At 40.2% G+C, this 23,686-nt stretch overlaps 1 protein-coding gene across 4 annotated transcripts in view; it reads left to right on the top strand.

Moving 5' to 3' along the window:
* Positions 1 to 23,686, top strand: part of DAP3 (death associated protein 3) — a 46,760-nt gene that overhangs the window by 1,636 nt on the left and 21,438 nt on the right. The window lies entirely within an intron of this gene.

A 23,686-nucleotide genomic window follows, 5' to 3' on the forward strand; every position in this document is an offset into this window, starting at 1 on the left:
CCGAATCACAGCGACTCTTTAGGACAGAGTAGAGCTGCCCCATAGGGTTTCCAAGGGGCGCCTGGTGGATTTGAACTGCCGCCCTTTTGGTTAGCAGCCAAGCTCTTAAACACTGCGCCACCAGGGCACCCAGCCTGATGTTAGAGGTTAAAGAAACCATGTAATTGTAGTTCGATTTTAGGCTCGACCGCCTACGTCTCGTGTGACCTTCAACACGTTATTTTTCTTAGTTCCTATCAACGAGAAATCAAACAATGAGCATAAAAAATAACTTCAAATCTGCCTTCAGGGTTGATGTGTGAAATAAGATAATATACGCAAAAAAAAATTAGCTCCTAGGCACAGAGAAAGTGCAGAGTGTTATTATGTTATCATTTAAAGTACTGTTGGTGTTGATAATGTTTGTGGGTGTAATTGGTAGTCTGTGTTCTCTTCCACATCTTTAACAACGCGATGCAAAACTAGGTCCATCAGATTCCTGTGGCTACTAAATGGTTGTGTCTCAAAATTGTACTAACATTTACTTTTCTTCGTCATTTAATTCAGCGGAACTATGGTCGGCAGTTCGAATCCACCAGCTGCTCCTTGGAAACACTACGAGGCAGTTCTGCTCTATATGTTGGTGTCAACTCGATGGCAACAGGTTTTTGTTTATGGGAGCCCTGGTGGCAAAGTGGTTAATCACTCAGCCGCTCACTGAAGGATTGGCGGTTGGAACCCACCAGCTGCTCCACGGAAGAAAGATACGGCATTCTGCTGCTGTAAAGATTATAGCCTTGGAAACTCTATGGGGCAGTTTTACTCTGTCCTATGAGTCGAATTGACTTGATGGCAGTGGGTTTGGTTTTGGTTTTGGTTTGTGGGCTATTAAAATCCACAGATAATCGCAAAATTTATTTAGTAGTTTTTAATTTCACCCAAAGGGTAAAGCAGAATAAATTGGGAGAAGGATCTACTTGGATTTCCCTTTCCTTCACATATGTAGACTCCTAGGGATCCAGGGAATAGTTTGAAAATCACTGTGCTGAATTGATCTCTAGGTCCTATTCATGCTCTGAAGCTCAAATAAACCCATTATCCTCAAGTCTGTTCCGACTCATAGTGACCCTATAGGACAGAGTTGAACTGCCCTGCAGGGTTTCTAAGGCTGCAAATCTTTCTCCCGAGGATAGGCTGGTGGGTTCGAACCAACAACCTTGCAGTTAGCAGTCAAGATGTTAACCACTGTGCCAACGGGGCTCCTAAAGCGCAAATAGACACTCCTAAATTTCCCCCTTGCCGTATTTCAGAATATGGATTAGCATTTTTGTTGGTTTTGTCCTGTTACAATAAAAAGGAAATGAAGTATTTGCTTTTCCAAACCAAGTCTTAAGGCCTTACTGTTCATGGAGCTTACTTAGGTTTACATTTATCCTTCTTTGTTTGAAGTATTTCATGTGTATTATCCAAACAGCAACATTCTTCATTTTAGGGCAGAGACCAGTGTATAGCATCTAATGCAGGGCAAGTCTTGGAAATATTGAGATGAATGTTAGATACTTAAAATGCCCAGAAGGAAAAGAGAACTAACATTTTTGGAATACCATGCCAGGAGTATTACACGTGTTCCTGTTTAATCCTCGTAAAAAACACGTTGAGATAGGTAATTTTATCCCCATTTTACAGATGAAGTCTAAAACTTAGAGAAGTAACTTGATCTTTAGCCCTTAGTTTGCCTTTCCCTTGAAACCTAACTTTTTCTATTATACCACATTCCCTTCATAGTATAATTTCTCATCATCAGCATAATTGCACATGCTACAAAGAGGAAACAGTGGAATTCCACTGCAGCAGTATATAAAGAAAGTTAGTTACTAATGGTCTCTGCCTTCAAGTAGTTTTCTGTAGCTACTCTGATTCATGAATTGTTGGCTAAGTATAGGCAAATGAGATACAGGCAGCCACCAGTCTATGAATGTCTGACTTACTGTAGCTATGAACCAACCTCCATAAAGCCTGTTATATTAAAAATTGGAGATTAATACAATGGTTTGTAATAACAAACAGGTGCTACTTTTATTTGGAAGTGTTTCTTTAGTATTTTTTATGCATGGGAAATTACACTATATACTAAGACAAACACTTGACTGAGTGATGTAATGAACTGTACCTGTTTAAATTTATGTACAAATTCAGTTTACGAATGGAACTCATTCGTAATCCGGGGATTGCCTGTATGCCCCAGACCCTACCAGAAACTAAAGTATATTAAGTACTCAGTAAAATGACCTCATTGAATGAATGAACTCGGAATTATATGAACCAAGGAAAGTGTGGAAGGAAGAATAATGGCCCCAAAGATGTCCACTTCCTAATCCGGGGAATCTGCCAATATGTTATATGGCAAGAGGGACTTAAGGGTGCAAAACCAAAAAAACCAAACCCACTGCCGTCGAGTCGATTCCAACTCATAGCGACCCTATAGAACAGAGTACTCCATAGAGTTTCCAGGGAGCGCCTGGCAGATTCTGCTGACCTCTTGGTTAGCAGCCGTAGCACCTAACCACTACGCCACCAGGGTTTCCTAAGGGTGCATGCAGATAGAATTAGGGTTGCTAATTAGCTGACCTTAAAACAGGGAGCTTATCTGAGTAGATCACAAGGGTCCTTAAAAGATGGATGAAAGAGGTAGAAGAATAGTGTCAAAGTGGTGTGATGTGAGAAACACTGGCCTGGCCATTACTGGCTTTGAAATGAAAGAGGGCCTGAGTCAAGGATTGTGGGCACCCTCTTGAAGCTGGAAAAGGCAAGAAAAGTGATTTTCTCCTAAAGCCTCCAGAAAGGGATGCAGCCCAGTCAACACCTTGATCTTAGCCCTGTGAGAATCATTTTGACTTCTGAGCTACATAACTAAGATAATAAATTTGTGTAGTTTTATGCCACTGAGTTTGTGGTAATTTGTTACAACCCCAATAGGAAACTAAGACCAAAGGAGTGCCAATCACAGCTAGCTTCCAACTGCCTTGGATTGTGGTTTTATGCTCTCATTTCAATGAGGGTGTGGTTTAATTGAGGTTTTTTTCTTCATGCGTAGCGATAGACACTCAACAAAGCTGCCTAGATTTCCAGTATTTCCCTGCTGCTCTGTTTCTCTTGGCATCAGTTCTCAAGCTGTAAATAGACAGCTGGGCTCTATGATACTGCCGTACAGCCACAGTCTTCGCTGAGCTGCCCTCAGACCTCCCCACTAGAGTAGAAGTAATTAAACATTTATTTCATGGTGCTTCCTTGCTGGAATGTTGTCTAAATACAGTGTAGATCAACAGAAGAAGCTTTTTAATGCAAGCTTTTAAAATAAGTTTTTAAATGTTAAAATTTTTGAAAATAAAACTTATTGGAATAGGGTCGAGGGTTGCCTTTACATTTAACAAGTTATGGATGAATGTTATATAAGCATAAGAGTCCATAGATAATTTTTTTTTAATTTAACAAGGGAAGAACTGAAATTTTTGAGATTTTAAACTCCTGCTTTAGATGACAGCCTTTTGTTGTCGTTTTAGTTGCCATTGAGTTGGCTCTGATTCTTGCGACCTTGTGTACGTATAACAATGAAACGTTGCCCAGTCGTGCGCCATCTTCACCATCACTGGTGTGTTTGAGTCCGCTGTCGCAGCCGTTGGACAGTGCCTCCCGACCCAGGGGGCTTATCTTCCAGCGCTGTGTCCAGAGACGCTCTGTTGTGATGCATGAAGTTTTCACTGTCTGAATTTTGGAAGTAGATCGCCAGGACTTTCTGTCTTAGTCTGGAAGCTCTGCTGAAACTTGTCCACCATGAGTGACCCCGCTGGTGTTTGAAATACCGATGGCATAGCTTCCGGCATCATAGCAGCACGCAAGCCACCACAGTGCGACAAACTGACAAACATGTGGTGGGATTGGCTTTTCGCAGAGTAGAAATATACGCTCCAGACTGCATGGGTTCAAAGCTGAGCTTCTCTACTTGTCAGCTGTGTGAGCTTGGGTGGAGCCTCAGTAGTAATAACAAGCTGATAATTTGGAAGTAATTTAATTCTTGTAATGGTCCTGTGATTTAGATACTATCATCTCCATTTTACAATGAGGAAACATACACCCAAAGTTTAACTTGCTTAAGGTCACACAACTATTAAGTGGGACAGCTGGGTTTCAAATCCCAATAATTAGATTTTAGAATCCGTGGTTTTAACCATTCTGCCATATTTGCCTCTTTGTCACCTTGTCTGTAAAATGGAGATGATGATAGTACCTGCCTCATAGGGTTGTTGTGAAGATAAGACAAGTTCACTCACATGCCTGGGACATAGAAAGTGCTTAATAAATGTTACTGTGGGATCATGATTACTTGAGTTCTTTGGAACCTTAAGTTTTTTCAGATGTGTTAGGAGCTGGACAAAAAGGGAAGCTGAAGCAGATACTCCATTCTCCTGCCTTTTCCAGCACAGCCTTTTTATCTGTTTTACACTTTGGTACTACAGATTGCTGTTAACTTGGTTCCATTACCAAAAAAAAAAAAAATTGAGTTTTTATTTTTTTTAATCTTACAAAACTGTTTAACGCCCTTGTTTTCCAGATAGAAAACTTGGGCTCAGAGAGAAAAGGAACGTTTACAGACCTAAAACAAGTAAATATCAGAACCCTAGCCTAGAACCCAGGTCCTATAGAGAATGTCATTTTTCCTGTAGAGACTGTTATGTGAAAGTTAACTCATCTGAGAAACCGAAGAATTTATCAAAAATTTCCCGAGATGAATTTAGCATATAGTTGGGGGTAAACCAAAAAAAAAAAAAAACCAAACCTGTTGCCATTAAGTCTCTAACTCATAGCATCCCTGTCGGACAGACTAGAACTGTCCCACAGGGTTTCCAAGGAGCAGCTAGTGGATTCGCACTGCCGACCTTTTGGTTAGCAACTGAGCTCTTAACCACTGTGCCACCAGGGCTCCGCTGTTGGGGGTCGGGGCCCACGATTTTTAATTATCTTCAATTTCAGCCTAACACAATTTGCATCAGGGTTTTCTGTATACAGAAAGAAAATTCATACAGAACAATTGTATATTAGTTTTAAAGGGACTCACTGGGGTTTTCTTGATATAAATTGTTTTAATTTATTCTTTGCCTAGGTAACACTAGTTACATGATTCAGAATTCAAAAGGTACAAAAGACACTACTCTCCCTCCTATTCCTGGCCAAGAGCCCATTTTCCCTCTGACAAGGCAACTAGGATTACCAGGTTTTTTATCTCCTTCAAAATATTTATGTTTTTACCAGCAAATTGGATATGTTTCCTCCTGTTTTGCACAAACGATAACCTGCTGTATACCCTTGTTCATCACTTTGTGTTTTTCACTTAATGCGAATTACAGACCTTATCAGTATGATGGAGAGTTTATTTCTTTTTTTAACAGCTGCATGGTATTCCGTTGAATGGGTGTGCTATTTACTTACCAGCTGTAGGTGGATATTTAGGTTTTTTCTAATCTTTTAATATTAGGAACAGTGTTGCAATTGAATAATCTTATGTACATAAAAAATCCATTGCCGTTGGGTCCATTCCGACTCGTAGTGACCATGTAGGACAGAGTAGGACTGCCCCATATGGTTTCGAAGGCTGTGAATCTTTAGGGAGCAGAATGCCACACCTTTCTTCCACAGAGCAGGTTATGGTTTCAAACTGCCTACCTTTCGGTTAGCAGAGCACTTAACCACTGTGCCGTTTGGGCTCCTTTTTATATATGTGTTGTTGCTGCTGTTGTTAGGTGCCGTCAAGTTGGTTCCAACTTCTAGCAACCCTATAGGACAGAGTAGAACTGCCCCATAGGGTTTCATAGGAACAGCTGGTGGATTTGAACTGCCGGCCTTTTGGTTAGTAGCCGAGGACCCTATATTTTTACTATATCACTACATAAAGTGGTTTTTAAAAAAGACCTTTTTTTTTTTTAAACACGGACACCTTAATAAAGCTTTAAAAAAACAAAAAAAGCTTAGACAGTTCTTATTACACAGACAATATTATTACTAAAATTGCTAATTGTTACTAATAACGTTAGAAATAAAAGTCAAGAAAGAATATTATAATACTAGCACCCCAATAGATCAAAAAGTTTTGTGTCACCTTTCTAAGTCTTTATCTTTACACATCTCCACTTCAGAACCATAATCTGAACATACAGTTAGGTTGAAGCCAATATAGGTCTACTGCTGAGCCAGAAAATTGTAAGGTGTTAATCCTGGGCATGTGCGTACACATAAAATGGCCTTTGTAAAGCTTTTAAGGGTCTTTCAGAATTTTCACCAGCCTGGAGTCTAATACCAGGTTCCATTTGTTGAGGAATGTCCAGAATATTCTCTAGCCTTGAAACCTGTCACAGTCCCTTCTATTTCCTTCCTTCCTTTACTTCCTCCTTTAGGAGAAACAGTATATGTTGTATCACCACTTGCTCCCTTTTCAGAAATGGAGACTAATTGAGAACTTACTTTGCGCTATTGATGTTTGTCATGATAGGTGTGTTTCAAGCTCTTTTACTTCTGTAACCCAAATGTCACTTTAGTAATCCAAACTTGGGGGAATGGACATAATGAAGATTGTAAAATGCAATATATAATTCTGTTTTTTTTCCCCCCAACTGAAATTAGTCTCCACGAACCAATTTTTATTCTATAGGATTCAGGATTTCTCAGCGGGATTTCTCAACCTTGAAATTACTAACGCTTGGGGCTGGATAAGTCTTTATTGTGGGTGATTTTCCTTTGCACAGTAGAGTGTTTAGCAACATCCATGGCCTGGACTCACTAGGTGCCAGCAGTACCCTCCCCCCTAGTTGTAACTAACAAAACTGCCTCCAGACGTTCACTGTCAAATTGCCCCCAGTTTAGAACTGCTAACTTAAAAAAGAAGAAAATTAGCCATCCTTAGAATCAGTTTGGTTTCAGTAAAAGAAAAAAAAAAAATTCATGGCACCATGAGACCAGAATAACTGGATGGCATCCAGCTACCATTACTGAACATTTTAATCAAAGATTCCATAGAATATTGGTCAAAAGGGGAAAATGCAGAACAGAATTTGAAATTCTCATGGACACCAGGCTTTCTGGAGCCATGGGGGCTAGATGAACCCCTGAAACTATTACCCTGACATAATCTTTAAACCAAAAATATCCCCTGAAGTCTTCTTAAAACCAAACAGTAGTTTAACTTAACTAGTAAAGAATGCCAGCCCTGAGCATTGTGCTTTTTCAAGACCTATGTATATGGGCTCAAATTGACAACAGCAAGATTAGATAGGAAACTTAGGGGGCAGTGACTGTATGTTAATGAGGGAGGAACAAGTCAGAAAAGGAGGGTGAGAATGGTTGTACAACTTGAAGAATATAATCATTGTCACTGAATTGTACATGTAGAAACTGTTGAATTGGTGTGTGTTTTGCTGTGTATATTCCCAATAACAAGAAAATAATTTTTTTTTAAAGAAGTCATGGCAGAGTAATATATTCTTCTAGTTAGAATTCCTGGGAAGGGTCTCTGGTGACGCAGTGATGCTATTATGTGTATCATGCCTTCGTTAAAGGAAGGCATTTGAGTCTCTCATGGATTTCTGGAGAATGTGTGTTGTCGTTTGCTGCTGTCAAGTTGACTTTCGACTTGACTTATGTCAACCTTATGCACATGAGTTAGACTTCTGTGATCTATAGGATTTTCATAAGTAGATCCCTAGGCTTCTTCCTAGTCTGTCTTAGTCTGGAAGCTCTGCTGAAACCTGGTCAGCATCACAGAAACACACAAGCCTCCAGCGACAGATGGGGTGGGGACGGCTGTGCTCGAGGTGCATTGGCCAGGCCTGGGTCTCTGGCGTGGAAGATCAGAATTCTACCACTGAACCACCACTGCTCTCTGGAGAAATGTATACTGAATTACGAATTGGTTGATTAACCATATCCAAAGAATACATATTAAATAAGTGGGTTGAAGTTCTCTCACTTATTAACATCTATGCATTGGTTCTCACTCTTGGCTGCACATTGGATTCAGCTGGGGAGCTTCAAAAACTACCAATGTCTGGGTACCATGACCAGAGATTGTGATTTAATTGGTCTGAGGTACAGTCTGGGCATCACGGTTTTTAAAGTATATCACCTAGGTGATTCTAATGTGCTGCCAAAGTTGAAAACCACTGATCTAGGACTGTGTTTTAGGACTTTTTAGGGAACCCTATCCAGTTAAACAGTTGCGTTGGTGACTTGGATGAGATCATTGAGATATTTTTCAAATTTATAGTTTTCTCTGAGTTAAAAAACCAAAACCAAACCAAACCGACTGCCATCGAGTTGATTCTGACTCACAGCTATCCTATAGGACAGAGTAGAACTGTCCTATAGGATTTCCAAAACAGTAAATCTTTACAGAAGCAGACTACCACATATTTCTCCTTCAGAGTGGCTGGTGGGTTCCAACCACCAACATTTTGGTTAGCAGCTGAGCACTTTAACCACTGTGCCACAAGGGCTCCCCTCAGTGTTAAAAGGGCAGGTAATATGTTGGTGTTAGATTTAGAGAAAAAAAAGATCTGCATGTGTAGGGTCCTGGATTTAATCCTGTAATAGAAAGAGGGCATTAGTTAATAGTATTGTGCCAATGTTAATTTATTAGTATCGATCATCTTACTGTGGTTATATAAGAGGCTAATGTTAGGGGAAGCTGGATAAAGGGTGTAAAAAAACCACTGCTGTCGAGTCGATTCCAACTAATGGCGATCTTATAGGACAGAGCAGAACTGCCCCATAATGTTTCCGAGGAGCGCCTGGTGGATTTGAACTCTGACCTTTTAGTTAGCAGCTGTAGCTCTTAACCACTACGCCACCAGGTTTCCAAATGGTCTAAGGAAAGCTTTTGTTCTGTCTTTACAACTCTTCTTAAGTGTAATTACTTCAAGATAAAAGATCTTTTGACTATTACAGTTGGATACCACTTGCAACTACTTACCTGTATGACACAAGATTTTTAATATTATACAAGCAAAAATGAAAAACCAAATGTCATTGGATATCAAGACTGATTTAAAAAACTGCAACTCTGTTCTGGAATTTCTGTTTTAAAATTTTATCAAAACAATTTTTTAGTTCTCATTGGTTAACTTTATAAGTAAATGTTAAAAATTATGAAAAAACTATTTTATTAATTAAAAAATCTCAGAAAACATTTCAACAGACTAAAACAATGCTCAAAGTTACTAAAGTGAATTTTAATAATTCACTTTTTCTTAGCTAAGATCAAGATTAACAAATAGCTGCACAAATTGAGGCAACTATGGGAGAAAATATGTACAGGGAATATGGGCTCTTAAATGCGAATCAAAACTACAATGAGATTCCATCTCACTCCAACAAGGCTGGCATTAATCCAAAAAACACAAAATAATAAGTGTCGGAGAGGTTGTGGAGAGACTGGAACACTTACACATGGCTGGTGGGAATGTAAAATGGTACAACCACTTTGAAAATCGATTTGGCGCTTCCTTAAAAAGCTAGAAATAGAACTACATACAATCCAGGAATCCCACTCCTTGGAATATATCCTAGAGAAATAAGAGCCTTTATACCACTACCCACTGCTGTCGAGTCAATTAAGACTCACAGAGCCTTTACAGGAACAGAGAAATGCATGCACATCCATGTTCATTGCAACACTGTTTACAATAGCAAAAAGATGGAAGCAACCAAGGTGCCCATCAATGGATGAATAGATAAATAAATTATGGTATATTCACACAATGGAACATCATGCATAGATAAAGAATAGTGATGAATCTGTGAAACATTTCATAACATGGAGGAATCTGGAAGGCATTATGCTGAGTGAAATTAGTTGCAAAAAGACAAATATTGTATAAGACCACTATTATAAGCACTCGAGAAATAGTTTAATCAGAGAAGAAAATATTCTTTGATGGTTACGAAAGGGAGGAGGGAGGGAGGGAGAGGGGTATTCACTAATTAGATAGTAGATAACTATTTTGGGTGACGGGAAAGACAACACACAGTACAGGCAAGGTCAGCACAATAGGACTAAATCAAAAGCAAAGAAGTTTCCTGAATAAACCAAATGCTTCAAAGGCCAACATAGCAGGGGCGGGGATTTGGGGACCATGGTTTCAGGGGACATCTAAGTCAATTGGCATAATAAAATATTATGAAAACATTCTGCATCACACTTTGGAGAGTGGCATCTTAAAAGCTAGCAAGCAGCCATCTAAGATGCATCAGTTGGTCTCAACCTACCTGGATCAAAGGAGAATGAAGAACGCCAAGGACACAAGGTAATTATGAGCCCAAGAGACAGAAACGGCCACATAAACCAGAGACTACATCAGCCTGAGACCAGAAGCACTAGATGGTGCCCGACTACAACCAGTGACTGCCCTGACAGGGAAGACAACAGACAACCCCTGAGGAAGCAGGAGAGCAGTGGGGTACAGACCCCAAATTCTCGTAAAAAGACCAGTCTTAATGGTTTGAGAGTAAAAGGACCCCAGAGGCCATGGTCCCCAGACCTTCTGTTAGCCCAAGACAGGAACCGTTCCCAAAGCCAACTCTTCAGACGGGTTGGATTGGACAATGGGATAGAAAATGACACTGGTGAAAAATGAACTTCTTGGATCAAGTAGACACATGAGACTATGTGGGCATCTCCTACCTGGAGGGGAGATAGGTGGGCAGAGGGGGTCAGAACCTGGTGGAATGGACAAGAAAAGAGAGAGTACAGGGAAGGAGTGTGCTGTCTCATTAGGGGAAGGACAATTGGGAGTATATAGCAAGGTGTATATAAATTTTTGTATGAGAGACTGACTTGATTTGTAAACTTTCACTTAAAGCACAATAAAAATTAAAAAAAAAAAAAAGGAATATGGGGTCTTCCCAAGAGACAGAAAGGCCACATAAACCAGAGACTATATCAGCCTGAGACCAGAAGAACTAGATGGTACCTGGCTACTATCAATCACTGCCCTGATGGGGAACACAACAGAGAATCTCCCCAATGGAGCAGTAAATCCCTGATGGATGCAGATCTCAAATTCTCATAAAAAGACCAGGCTTAATGATCTGACTTAGACTAGAGAGACCCTGGAGCTCATGGTCCCTGGACCCTTTGTTAGCCCAAGATTGGAACCGTTCCCAAAGCCAACTTTTCAGACAGGGCCTCGTCTGGACTATAAGACAGATGATGATACTGGCGAGGAGTGAGCTTCTTGGCTCAAGTAGACCCATGAGACTATGTGGGCAGCTCCTGTCTGGAGGCAAGATAAGAATACAGAGGGGGACAGGAGCTGGTTGAATGGACATGGGGAATACAGGATGGAGAGAAGGAGTGTGCTGTCTCATTAGGGGGAGAGCAGCTAGGAGTCCATAGCAAGGTGTGTGTAACTTTTTATATGAGAGACCGACTTGATTTGTCAACTTTCACTTGAAACACAGTAAGTAAACTAATTACAAAAAAAAAAAAAAGAATGGGCGCTTAAGTTCACTAACCATGTCTACATCCAGGCTTCACCATTTTCTAACTGTACAGTGGTTTCCATCTTAGTAAAATTGTGATTTTTCTCAGCTCCCCCCGTCAAGGAGGAAAAGTCTGTTTCCCACCACTTGGATCTGGATTGGCCTAGAATGAGCTGCAGCAGAATGTTACAGATGTTACCGTGCGGGTGAGGGGGCGGAGTTTCAAAAAGCCTTATGTGTTTCAGCCCTTTCTCTCAGACCTTTACTGTGAGAACAAGCCCAGGCCAGGTTGCTGGAGGATACGAGACAGTGTGGAACAGAATCAGTCACCCAGCTAAGGCTAGCCTAGACCAGCCAGCCAACCTCAGGTGTTTGAGGAAAGAAACTCAGCAGAAGTAGCCACACCTAGCCCAGACCAGAACTACCAGCCAACCTGTAGCCATAGATTTGTAAGCAATAATAAATTGTTATTGTTTTAAGTCCTGAGTTTTTGGTGCTTTATATGCAGCAACAGCTGATACAAATAACCTCCAGAGGATACCGTGAAGACGTAAAGCATGTACGTAGCATGATATCTGGCACATAGTGCATTATAACAGCTTTAATGTTATATTCACATACCATAAAATTCACACTTTTATACAGTTCAGTGGTTTTAAGTATATTCATGGAGTTAGGCAACCGCTATCTAATTTTAGAATATTTTTATCACCCTGTTAGCCATTATTCTTCCCTCCTTTTCCAGTCCCTGTTGGTAACCACTAATCTAACTTCCTGTCTCTATGGATTTGCCTATTTATTGGACACTTGCAGCAGGCTTCTTTGACTTAGTTTTCAAGTTTTATGTTGTAGCATGTATCAGTACTTCATTACTTTTTATTGCTGAATAGTATTCCATTGCCTGATTATACCATGTTTTGTTTAACGATTCATCAGTTCATGGATATTTGGGTTGTTTCCATTTCTCAACTGTAATGAACAATGCTGTCATGAACATTTGTGTACAAGTTTTTGAGTGGACATATGTTTTCATTTCTCTTGGTGACGTAGGTAGGAGTGAAATTGCTGGGTCATATGGTAACTCTGTTTAATGTTTTGAGGAACTTCCACAGTTTTAAAAAGCAACTGCATCGTTTTACAATCCCACCAGCAATATGTGAGGGTTCTATTTCTCTACATCCCTGTCAACACTTGTTACCGTCTATCCTTTTTATTTTAGCCATCCTAGTATCTCATTGTGGTTTGGTTTGCATTTTCCTAATGCCTAGTGATGTTGAGGGAAGAAAGCCCGGTGATCTGCTTGCAAAAATCAGCCGATGAAAACCATATGGATCACAACAGTTAGATGTGCAACCATCATGGGAATGGCACTGAACCGGGCAGCATTTCCTTCTGTTATGCATGGGGTCTCCATGAGTCAGGGGCTGACTCAGCAGCGTCTAACGACAGTGACATGACCTGAGAAAGATTAATAGCTGCTGGCTTACTCCTTAAGGCGTTGACTCATGCCTTTGTTTTAGATATATCTGAGGAATTCCATCATTTTCTCCTTCTGCTCTTGTTACCAAGAATACCTGGTTTTTGCAATCTTGTAGTAAACGTAGATGCAGATTAAAGGAAGATAAGAAACAGGTAGAAATGTGGTATGTGCAAGTTTTTTCCATGCTGTTATTTTATAAGGAATAGTGTTTCTTGGCAACTAGGTTAGTTAGGTTAATTTAGATACTCTAATTGAGTTTTTTTCTCTTTAATACCTAGATCACTAATTTCTAGAAGATTAAATAACTTCATACAGCTCTGGGCACATCAGAACCCATACCAAGCCGTTGCTGTTGAGTCAATTCTGACTCGACCTATAGGACAGAGTAGAACTGCCCCGTAGGGTTTCCAAGGAGCAGCTGGTGAATATGAACTGCCAACCTTTTCTTTAGCAGCTGAGCTCTTAACCACTATGCTACCAGTCTTCCTCTGGGCACATATTAGGTAATAAGTATTTAATACACGAGTTAACTTCTAACTTTTCCAGTGTCATATGCTAATTATCACTTCCCCAGATATAGGCCTCTGATAACACATCTCTTTTTTGTTTAATTTTTTAATTTTAGAATAATTATAGACTCACAGGAAACTTAAAATACAGTACTAAGTCTCATGTACCATTCACTCAGCTTTCCCCATGATGACATATAATTAGTGAAGTATCAAAACTAAGAAATTAGCATTGATAAAAGATTACTGGCCAGGCAAGATACCTTCTTCAGTTTCCACCATTTCAGTAATGTGCGTATATATAATTCTGTACAGTTTTACCGCACGTATTCACAAAACAAAAGCCAGCTGCCAGTTGAGTCAATTCCAACTCATGGCGACCCGTGAGTGTCAGAATAGAGCTGCACATGATAGGGTTTTCAGTGGCTATAATCTTTCAGAAGTAGATCATTGGGCCTTTCTTCTGAGGTGCCTCTGGGTAGATGCGAACCACCAACCTTTCTGTTAGTAGTCAAGTATTTAACCATTAGCACCACCCAGGGAACTTTATCCCATGTGTAGATTCATGTAAACACCTTCACAATCAAGATACGGAACTGTTCCAACACCACAAGTGGAACTTCCTTGTGCTGCCCCTTAATATCTATGCCACTACCTCATCCCCATCCCCTGGCAACCACTAGTTTGTTCCCTACCTCTATGATTTTACCATTTACAGAATGTTTTGTAAAGGGAATTGCATAGTGTGTAACCTGTTAGTGTTAACCTATTTTGCTAAGCATACTGTCCTTGAGACCCATCTAGATTGTTTCATATATCAGTATTTTCTTCCTTTTTATTGCTGAGCAGTGTTCCATTGTATGAGGTACCAGATTTAACTATTCACCAATTGAAGGACATTGGGGTTGTTTCCAGGTTTTTTTGCTATTGCAAATAAAGCTTCCGTGAACATTACATACAGGTTTTTTTGTGAATTTTTTCCACCCCTCTGGGATAAATAACCAAAAGTTCAATTGCTGGGTCATATGGTTAAGTGCATGTTTAGTTTTATAAGCAATTGTCAATTTTCTAGGGTGGCAGTACCAATTTACATTCCCACCAATAATTGATATTAATCAGTATTTTTTATTTTAGCTGTTCTAATAAGCATATCCATCACTCATCTGTCCCTTTGTCATACTGTGGTGGCTTGCCTGTTGCTGTGATGCTGGAAGCTTTGCCACCAGTATTTCAAACACCAGCAGGAGTCACCCATTGTGGACAAGTTTCAGCAGAGCTTCCAGACTAAGACAGACTGGGAAGAAGGACCTAGTGGTCTACTTCTGAAAAATAGCCAGTGAAAACCTTATGAATAGCAGCAGAACATTTTCTGATACAGTGCCAGAAGATGATCCGCTCAGGGTTGGACAGCACTCCAAAATACCACTGGGAAAGAGCTGCCTCCTGAAAGTAGAAAAAAAAAAGTAGAGTCGACCTTAATGATATGGATGAAATAAAGCTTTCAGGATCTTCATTTGCCGATTTGGCTTGACTCAAAACAAGAAGAAACAGCTGCAAACATCTATTAATAATTGGAACGTCTAAGGTAAGAAGTGTGCATATAGGAAAATTGGAAGTTGTGAAAAATTAAATGGAATGCATTAAGATTGGTATCTTAGGTATTAGCTGAAATGGGTTGGTATTGGCCAATTTGAATCGGGCAACCATATGGTCTACTATGCTGGGAATGATGAAGAAGAATGGCATCGTATTCATTGTCAAAAAGAACATTTCAAGATCTAACGTGAAGTACAGCACTGTCAGTGATAGGATAATATCCATACGCCTACAATGAAGACCACTTGGTACGCCTTTTATTCAAATTTATGCACCAACCACTAATGCCAAAGATGAAGAAATTAAAGATTTTTACAACTCTGTAGTCTGAAACTCGTGCAGTCAGGATGCTTCACTAATTACCAGTGACTGGAATGTGAAAGCTAGGAACAAAGAAGGATTGGTAATTGGAAAATATGGCCTTGGTGATGCAAATGAAGCAGAGATCACATGATAAAATTTTGCTACCAACAACTTACTCATTTGGAAATACTTTTTTGCAACAACATAAATAACGACTGTGTTCACCTCGCCAAATGTAATACACAGAAATGATGTTGACTCTATCTGGAAAGAGACAATGGAGAAGCTCAATATCATCAGAACAAGGCCAGAGGCTGACCGCAGAGCAGATCATCAGTTGCTCGTATGCAAGTTCAAGTTGAAGCTCAAAAAAATTGAAACAAGTCCACAAGAGCCAAAATACAACCTTGAATATATCGCACCTGAATTTAGAGACTGTCTCAGGAATAGATTTGACACATCAAACACTAATGACTGAAGGCCAGACAACTTGTGGGATGACAACAGAGATAATCATACGTGATGAAAGTACAAGGTCAGTAGAAACACAGGAAAGAAAGAAAAGACCAAAATGGATGTCAGAAGAGACTCTGAAACTTGCTCTTAAACGTAGAGCAGCTAAAGCAGATGGAAGAAATGATGAAGTAAAAGAGCTGAACAGAAGATTTCAAAAGGCAGTTCAAGAAGACAAAGATTTATAATGCAATGTGCAAAAGACCTGCAGTTAGAAAACCAAAAGGGAAGAACACACTTGGCATTTCTCAAGCTGAAAGAACTGAAGAAAAAATTCAAGCTTGAATTTGCCATATTGAAGGCTTCTATGGGCAAAACACTGAATGACACAGGAAGCATCAAAAGAAGATGGAAGGACTACAGAGTCCATGTACCAGAAAGCACTGGTTGACGTTCAGCCAATTCAAGGAGGTAGCATATGACCAAGAACTGATGGTATTGAAGGTAGAAGTACAAGCCACACTGAAGGCCTTGGCAAAAAACAAGGCCCCAGGAATTGACGGAATACCAACTGAGATGTTTCAACAAACGGGTGCAGTGCTGGAGGTGTTCACTTGTGTACGCCAAGAAATTTGGAGACAGGTGCCTGGCCAACCAACTGGAAGAAATCCATATTTGTACCCATTCCAAAGAAAGGTGATCCAACAGAATACAAAAATTATCGTACAATATCAATAATATCACATGTAAGTAAAATTTTGCTAAAGATAATTCAAAAGCAGGTGCAGCAGTTCATCAGCGCAAAACTGCCAGAAATTCAAGCCAGATTCAGAAGAGGCTATGGAACGACGGATATCATTGCTGATGTCAGATGGATCTTGGCTGAAAGCAGAGAATACCAGAAAGAGAGATGTTTATGTGTGTTTTATGGACTATACTAAGGCATTCGACTGTGTGGATCATAACAAATTATGGATAACATTGCAAAGAATGGGAATCCCAGAACACTTAATTGTGTTGATGAGGAACCTGTACATAGACCAAGAGGCAGTCATTCAAACCAAACAAGGGGATACTGTGCGGTATAAAATTAGGAAAGGTGTGCATCAGGGTGGTATTCTTTGTCCGTCAGTGCAGAAAATGCATTCTATGAACTATAATCTACTGCGAAAGACCTCTTTAAAATTATTTAAAAAAAAAAAAAAGTCACTTTAAAGACTGAGTTGCACCTGACCCAAGCCATGTTATTTTCAGTTGCTTCATATATATGTAAAAGCTGGACAGTGAACAAGGAGGAGCGAAGAAGAATTAATGCCTTTGAATTACGGTGTTGGTGAAGAATATCGAATATACCATGGACTGCCAGAACAAACATCTGTTTTGGAAGAAGTACAGCCGGAATGCTCATTAGGAGCAGGGGTGGCGAGACTTCGTCTTACATACTTTTGACATGTTATTAGGAGGGACCAGTCCCTGGAGAAGGACATCATGCTTGGTAAAGTAGAGGGTCAGTGAAAAACAGATAGACCCTCAATGAGATGGACTGACACAGTGGCCGCAACAACAGGCTCAAGCATAACAATTATTGTGAGACTGGGGAGGACCTGGCATTGTTCTGCTCTGTTGTACATAGCGTTGCTTTGAGTCAGAACTGTCTCGATGGCACCTAACAACAGCAACAACACTGATACCATTCTTGATAAAAACTCTGAGCAAAACAAAATTCTAACTCACAAAAAAAAAAACACTTTTTTTTTACTGGTGTTACAGAGACTGGAGAAACCCTGAGAGTATGGTCCCTGGACAACCCTTTAATTCAGTACTAAAGTCACTCCTGAAGTTCACCCTTCAGCCAAAGAAGGCCCATAAAACAAAATGAGACCAAATGGTCACACCAGTTCAAGGGCAGGGACAAGAAGGCAGGCGGGGACAGGAAAACTGGTAACAGGGAACCCATGGTCGAGACAGGGAGAGTGTTGACACGTTGTGGGGTTGGCAACCAGTGTCACAAAACAATGACTGTATTGAGTGTTTAATGAGTAACTGATTTGCTCTGTAAACCTTCATCTAAAGTACAGTTAAAAAAAGAAAAAACTCTGAGCACAAATGGAATAGAAGGGAAATTCCTCAACATAATTAAGGGCATATATACAAAACCAACAGCCAGCATTATTCTCTACAGAGACTGAAAACATTCCCCTTGAGACTAGGAACCAGACAAGGATGCCCTTTATCACCACTGTTACTCAGTATTGTACTAGAAGTCCTAGCTAGAGCAATAAGGGAAGAGGGAAATAAAGCGCATACAAATTGGTAAGGAAGAATTAAAACCGTCTCTTTTTACAGATGACATGATCGTATATAGAGAAAATCCCAGAGACTCCACAAGAAAGCTACTGAAACCAGCGGAAAAATTCAGCAAAGTGGCAGGGTATAAGATCAATATACAAAAATCATTAAGATTCCTCTTCTCCAACAAAGAGAATGCCAGGAAGGAAATCAGGAAAACAATACCATTTACAGTAGCCCTCAAAAAGGTAAAATACGTAGGGATAAATATAATTAGAGATGTAAAAGATTTATACAAACTACAAAACACTACTGCAAAAAACCAAAAGACACCTACATAAATGGAATAACATACCATGTTCGTGGATAAGAACACTTAACATTGTGAAAATGTCAATAGTACCCAAAGCAATCTACATATATAATGCAGTCCCAATGCAAACTCCAAAATCATTCTTTAATGAGATGAAAAAACTAATCACCAACTTTATATGGAAACCAAACCCAATGCTGTCGAGTCGATTCCGACTCATAGCGACCCTATGGGACAGATTAGAACTGCCCCATAGAGTTTCCCAGGAGCGCCTGGCAGATTCGAACTGCCAGCCTTTTGGTTAGCAGCCATAGCACTTAACCACTACACCACCAGGGTTTCCTTATATGGAAAGAGGCCCTAAATAAGCAAAGCATTATTGAGGGAAGAACAAAGTAGGAGGGCTCACACTCCCCGATCTCAGAATCTGCTGTACAGCCACGGTTGTCAAAACAGTCTGATACTGGTACAACGACAGACATTTAGATCAACAGAATAGGATTGAGAACCCAGGCGTAAATCCATCCACCTATGGACAGCTGGTCTGCGATGGGGGCCAAAGTTCATTAAATGGGGAAGAATAGCCCCTTTAACAAATGATGCTAGGAAACTGGATATCCATTTGCAGAAAAACAAAGTAAGATCCACATTTCATACCATACACAAAAACTAATTCAAAATGAATTAAAGGCCTAAATGTAAATCCTAAAACTATAATGATTATGGAAGAAAAAAGTAGGAACAATGCTAGCAGCCCTAAAATATGGCATAAATAGAATACCATATTTTATGGCATAACTAGAGATTTACCAGCAGAATATGAACTATATCTCCTAAAAATTAAATTTTATGGCATAACTAGAGATTCACCAGCAGAAAATGAGCTAGATTTCCTGAAAATTAAACACTTACACTTGTCAAAAGACTTCACCAAGAGAGTAAAAAGAAAACCTACAGGCTGGGAAAAAATTTTTAGCTATGACATATCTGGCAAGGGTCTAATCTCTAAAATTTATAGAAAACTTCAACACCTCGACAACAAAATGGCAAATAACCCAATTATAAAATGGTCAAAAGATATGAACAGACACTTCATCGAAGATCTTCAGGCAGCTAACAAACATGAAGAGATGCTTAAGATCGTTAGCCATTAAAAAAAAAAGTGCAAATCAAAACTACAGTGAGATACCATATCACCCTGGCAATAATAGCACTGATCAAAAAAAAAAGAAAATAAATGCTGATGAAGTTGTGGGGAGATTGGAACTGTTACACCCTGCTGGTGGGAATATAAAATGGTACAACCACTGCAGAAAACAGCATAGTGCTTCCTTAAAGAGCTAGAAATGGAAATACCATACAATCCAGCTATCCCACTCCTAGGAATATATCCTAGAAAAATAAGAGCCATCACAAGAGTAGACACACCCATGTTTATTGCAGCATCACTCACAATAGCAAAAAGATGAAAACAACCTAAGTGCCTGTCAACAGATGAATGGACATATAAACTGTGGTATGTACACACAATGGAATACTATACAGCAATAAAGAATGATGATGAATCCACAAAACATCTCACAACATGAATGGACTTGGAGGATATCATGCTGAGTGAAATAAGTTAATCACAAAAGGAAAACATTGTATGAGACCACTATTGTAAATCATCAAGAAAAGGTTTACAGGCCACATAAACCAGAGACTCTGTCAGCCTGAGACGAGAGGAACTAGATGGTGCCCGACTAACACCAATGACCGCCCTGACAGGGAACACAACAGAGAGTCCCCCTTGGAACAGGAGAAAAGTGTGGAGCAGAACTCAAATTCACGTGAAAAGACCAGACTTAGTCTGACAGAGACTGGAGGAATCCCTGAGGCCATGGCCCCTGCACGCTCTGTTAAACCAGTACTAAAACCATTCCTGAAGCCCACTCTTCAGGCAAAGGTTAGACTGGACTACCTATAAAACAAAATAATGCTTGTGAAGAGTGTGCTTCTTAGTTCAAGCAGATATACAAGACCGAATGGGCAGTTCCTATCCAGAGGCAGGATGAGAAGCAGGAAAGGATAGGAGCTGGTTGGAGGGACACAGGAAACCCGGAGTGGAAAGGAGGAGTGTGCTGTCATATTATAGGCATTGCAACTAGTGTCACATAACAATATGTGTGTAAATTTTTGTATGAGAAATGGAGCTGTAAACTTTCGCCTAATTAAAAAAAAAGGTGTACACACAGAAAGAAACATTTTTTGATGGTTACCAGGAATGGGAGGGGGAGAGAGGGAAAATCACTAACTAGAGAAGAAATGTATGTTAACTTCTGTGAAGGGTAAGACAGTATACAATATGGGGCAAGTCAACAAAATGAAGGTAAATACTTTAACATACATAATCATACAACGTAATAATTTATGAGTGGATACATAGGTCGATATGTATGCTACACAGATGTGGGAGGGCCTATGGGAGTATATCCACATGCATATATAGGTTTGGCTGTGAATAATTCTACTTACATATTTGTACGTCCTATATTTATATGTATATTCATTGTATATAATAGCGCCCACAGCGGGGCACAATCATGGGCATAACCTAACACCTCACAGTACTGAGTTACTGGGCTTGAAGGCTAAGGACCATTGTCTTGGATTGAATTATGTCCCCCCAAAAATGTGTGTATCAACTTGGTTAGGCCATGCTTCCCAGTATCGAGTGGTTGGCCTCCATTTTGTGATTGTAATTTTATGTTAAAAGGATCAGGGTGGGATTGTAACACCGCCCTCACTCAGGTCACTTCCCTGATCCAAGGTAAAGGGAGTCTCCCTGGGGTGTGGCCTGCACCACCTTTTATCTCTCAAGAGATGAAAGGGGAAACCAGCAGAGAGTTGGGTACCTCATACCACCAAGAAACCAGCACCAGGAGCAGAGCACATCCTTTGCACACAGGGTCCCTGCACCTGAAAAGCTCCTCAACCAGGGGAAGATTGAGGACAAGGATCTTCCTCCAGAGCCGACAGAGAGAGAGAGCCTTCTCCTGAGGTTAACGCCCTGAATTTGGACTTGTAACCTCCGAGACTGAGAAAATAAATTTCTCTTTGTTAAAGCCATCCACTTGTGGTGTTTCTGTTGTGACAGAACTATATGTCTAAGACAACCATCATCTCAGGGGACATCTAGGTCAGTTTGCATAACAAAGTTCATAAAGAAGACATTCTACATCTTACTTTGTTGAGTAGCATCTGGGGTCTCCAAAGCTTGCAAGTGGCCATCTAAGATAAAACTGTTGGTCTCTTTCTATTTGGAACAGAGAAGAGTGAGGAAAACCAAAACCTCAAGGAAACAATTAGTCCAAAGGACTAATGGACCATAGGAACCACAGCCTTCACCAGCCTGATACCAGAAGAACTAGATGATGCCCAGCTGCCACTACCGACCACTCTGACCAGGATCACAATAGAAGGTCCCAGTTAGAGTGGGTAAAGAAAAAATGGAGAATAAAATTCAAATTAGAAAAAAAAAAAAAAGACCATGTTTACTGGTCAGGTAGAGACTGGGGAACCCCCAAAACTATGGCCCTTAGACACCCTTCTGACTTAGAACTGATGCCATTCCCAGAGATCACCTTTTGGCCAAATAATAGGCATATAAACAATAATACATGTGAGGAAAATGCTCCTTAGAACAACCATCTACACGAGACCAAAAGAACAGCATATGTCCAAAAGCAAAGATGAGATGGCAGGAAAACCAGATGAATGGAAATGGGGGGAACTCAGGGTGGTAATGGGGAAAGTGGTGACACGTTGTAGGGATTGCAGCCAAAGCCATGGAACAACTTCTGTATGAACTGTTGAATGGCAATCTAATTTGCTCTGTAAACCTTCACCTAAAGCACAATGAAAACAAAGTAAATTGACTGTAGATGTAAAAACAAAATATGGCCAAAGTGCTGGCCATGATGACCACAGGTACATCTAGGGGGAAAAAAAATCGACTCTTTCCTTTCCAGAACCCAACCAGAGCTTCATCCCACAGCTGTCCCATAGTAGTGGCTATATGCGGAGGATGGGGGAGATCTGGGGGTCAGGATTGGGTGGGCCCAGTACTGTTGGTGGTTGGTGTTGGGGCCATGAGTAATTTGGGGATGGGGAGAGTTGAGATTGGATTGTGGGGTTTAGGGTTGGGAATCAACTGAGGTAGAGGATTAGCAGTTGGTGTGGATGTTAGCTGGTCATGGGTTGGGGGAGACAGGACAGGAGGTAGGAGAGTTGAAGTGGTAGAGAATTCAGAACTGGAATTGGGTAAAACTGGAGACTGGAGAGCTGAGAAAATTGAGCTAGTCAGAGATGGGCATTGGGTGGTGTTGGGCACCAGTAGATGGTACCATGTTGTGTTAGGTGTTGCCAAAACTATCTCAGTTTTCATGGTTCACTAGGAGGACTCAACTCAGCATATAGTCATACTCATGGTTCTGGATACAAAGCAAAATCAGCAAAAGGAAAAGCCTGGAGGAAACTAGGTACAAGCTTCCAAGTGTCCTCTCCCAGTGGAGTCACACAGATTGCACTTAATTCCTCCAGCAGTAAGTTGCAACAACATATGTGAAATAATGTCTACCAGGGAATCAGCTTCATCTGCAGGCCCAGGCGAATGCATTGTAATTAGCCAAGAAATACATAGCTATTTTTTTTTTTTATGCAGCATGTCTCAAACTTCTTTGGCCAGAGAACATTGGTGCATTTTATGGGACTAGTTAGTATTCACCAAACAAATTTTGGAAACTGCCGCTAAACCTCTGGTTTTCAAACATAGCAAAGGAGCCATAGAATCCCACAGGTGAAAAGGAGACAGGCCAAGAGAGGCCATGCCGGTCTTGTTCACCACATATGCCCTGTGTAGTGTAGAGATGTGGAAGGATATCACAGATTTCTTGAATGATGAGCTTAAGGAATGCATTGACTATTAAAAAGTAAACTTGAGAACTAAAAGGAGATGAAATTCTTAAGTGTTGATATGATTCTCTTGACTGGAATGTAAGCTCCATTAATTAACTCTGGGCTATGTCAGTTTTGTTCACCACTGTTTATATTCACAGCACCTGGCTACCATAGGTATTCAGTAAATGTTGAATAAATGGGTGCAGTTCTAGTGGTGGTGTTACTTGAAAGATTTTGTTTGTAAGAAAGGTGAAGATTGTTCACCAAATTGAGGTAATTAATGGAGATTTGATTTTA

The sequence above is a fragment of the Elephas maximus genome, chromosome 3, assembly GCF_024166365.1.
Source record: "Elephas maximus indicus isolate mEleMax1 chromosome 3, mEleMax1 primary haplotype, whole genome shotgun sequence".
NCBI classification, from domain to species: domain Eukaryota; kingdom Metazoa; phylum Chordata; class Mammalia; order Proboscidea; family Elephantidae; genus Elephas; species Elephas maximus.